The sequence below is a fragment of the Arachis ipaensis genome, chromosome B4 (assembly GCF_059453495.1).
Source record: "Arachis ipaensis isolate K30076 ecotype BB chromosome B4, ASM5945349v1, whole genome shotgun sequence".
In the NCBI taxonomy this organism is placed as follows: domain Eukaryota; kingdom Viridiplantae; phylum Streptophyta; class Magnoliopsida; order Fabales; family Fabaceae; genus Arachis; species Arachis ipaensis.
The window spans coordinates 75,829,203-75,831,664 of record NC_142439.1 but is presented as its reverse complement, the minus strand read 5'-3'; the positions used below and the strand labels follow the sequence as shown (position 1 = coordinate 75,831,664).

At 42.5% G+C, this 2,462-nt stretch overlaps 1 non-coding gene across 1 annotated transcript; it reads right to left on the bottom strand.

Moving 5' to 3' along the window:
• Positions 1-107, bottom strand: LOC148567985 (small nucleolar RNA R71). Its single transcript, XR_015881875.1, has one exon. It is a non-coding gene; the product is annotated as a small nucleolar RNA R71 (small nucleolar RNA).
• Between the last annotated feature and the right edge of the window lie 2,355 nt (positions 108-2,462).

Here is a 2,462-nt window from a genome sequence, read left to right as displayed (position 1 = left end):
AGGTTGAGAGCTGAGGTTCAAACTTTCAGGCAACAAGATGGTGAGACTCTCTATGAAGCATGGGAGAGGTTTAAGGATCTGACAAGAAGGTGCCCACCAGATATGTTCAATGAATGGGTACAGCTACACATTTTCTATGAAGGTCTTTCTTATGAATCAAAGAAGGCAGTAGACCACTCATCCGGGGGATCTCTGAACAAGAAGAAGACCATTGAAGAAGCCATAGATGTCATTGAGACTATAGCTGAGAATGACTACTTCTATGCTTCTGAAAGAGGCAACACTAGAGGAGTAATGGAGCTGAACAATGTGGTGCACTGCTATCTCAAAACAAGATAATTACCAAGCAGTTGGCTGACCTTACCTAGAAGATGGAGAGGAATCAAGTAGAAGCAATCACCACTTCAGCAGTAACTCAAGAAGGAGTGAATGAAGAAGCAGAGGGTAGTCAGGAGGAAGCCAACTACATTGGAAATTCACCTAGGCAGAACCATGACCCATACTCCAAAACGTATAATCCTGGTTGGAGGAACCACCCAAACTTTGGGTGGGGAAACCAACAAGACCAAGGCCAAGATCAGAGACGTCACAACCCCAACAACCATGTGGCTCACCAACATTCCACACAGAGATCATATTATCACCCACTTAACAACACACCTCAACATCCATACCAAAGCCAAAATGGCCCTTCTCATCCCTCCAATCTTAACTCACCATCATCGGAAGAAAGACTATCAAGGATTGAGACTCTACTTGAAGGCATATATAAGGAAATCCAAGATAACAAAGTGTTCAAGGAGGAGGTGCGAGCCAATATCAAGAACCAGGGAGACACCATCAAGAGGCTGGAATTTCAAATGGATACCTCTCTGAGAAGATTTCTAAACCTACTGATAGCTTCCCAAGTGACACAGAGAAGAACTCGAGAGGTGAAGCAAAGAAGGTCAGATGGGAAGATTGCAAGATAGTCACTATAAGTAATGAGGGGACTAAGGAAGAGCTGAACAAACCATTAGAACTACCTGGAGATACATCAGTAGAGAAACAGGAAGAGGATCACCAAGAAACCAAAATTTCACAAAAGGAGCTGCTGAGACTCTATGCACCTTTTCCCCAAAAACTCAAGGGTGGTGTAGAAAAGAGAATATACTCAAGGTTTCTTGACATGTTTTCATCTCTCCATGTAAACATACCATTCATCAAGGCCCTCCAACAAATGCCCTCATACATTAAGTATATGAAGGAGCTGCTGACCAGGAAAAGCTCACTCAAAGGAGGGCAAACAATAGTGATGAATAAGGAGTGCAGTGCTCTCATTCAACTAGAGTTGCCTACAAAAAGGAAGGACCCAGGGAGTTTTCACATCCCCTGTGCCATAGGAGAAATAATGTTTGACAAAGGACTCTGTGATCTGGGAGCAAGCATCAACTTAATGCCTTTATCCCTTATGAAGAAGCTGCAAATCAATGAGCTAATGCCCACAGACGTAGTCATCAGGCTGGCTGACAAAACTCAAAAACAAGCTGTAGGAGTGGTGGAAAACGTGTTGGTAAAGGTTGGAACTACTTCCTTCCTACAGACTTTGTCATATTGGAAATGGAAGAGAGTCACCTTCACCCAATCATATTGGGAAGACCATTCCTAGCTACAGCCAGAGCGCTCACAAGAAACAGATTAGGAAAGCAAGAAACCAAGGAAAGAGCACGACAAAGCACTGGTGGAAGAAACAAGCATTGAAGCACAGGGAATTCCTTTGGTTGATGAACAAGATAATCAGCAGCTGTCATAGCCCAAGGAAGATCAGAAGGAACCTAAACCACCAGAATCATATGAGACCAGCAACAAAATCTCCATAAGAAAAGAGACCATAAAAAGCAGGGCAACAGCAAAAGAAACAAAGAAGAAGGTACCAAGGAGATGGAGGAACAAAAAGATCCCTACAGAGCACTTCTCTCCAGGGGATAAAGTGATCTTAGCTTACTTCATAGATATCCTACCTCATCTCCCCACTATCCCATCTCAGCTACCTAAGGTTTTCACCATCAACAAAGTTCTCTCCCTAAAACATGTAGAGATCCTTGATGAAGCCAATGGAGATAGATTTACTGCGAGAGGGGAAGATCTGAAGCATTACCAACCACCCTGACAAAGGAAGAACGTCAAGCTAGTGATGCTAAAGAAGCGCTTCATGGGAGGCAACCCATGTTTTACATGTTTTTAAAAGTAGTTAATAAAGCAAGGTTCATGAATTTCAAATCAACTTTGACATGCACTTGGCTAAATCTTTCCTTTTTGCAACACATAGTGAAGAACAAGTTTTGTTTTCAAGGCACACTAAGAGAACATGAATGCAATTCATATCATGTCGCTCTTAGAACCTTGAACAAATCCTTTTACTCCACATGGCCACAAACTAAGTTTGGTGTCACCAATGTTGCATACATGGACAATCAATTAGT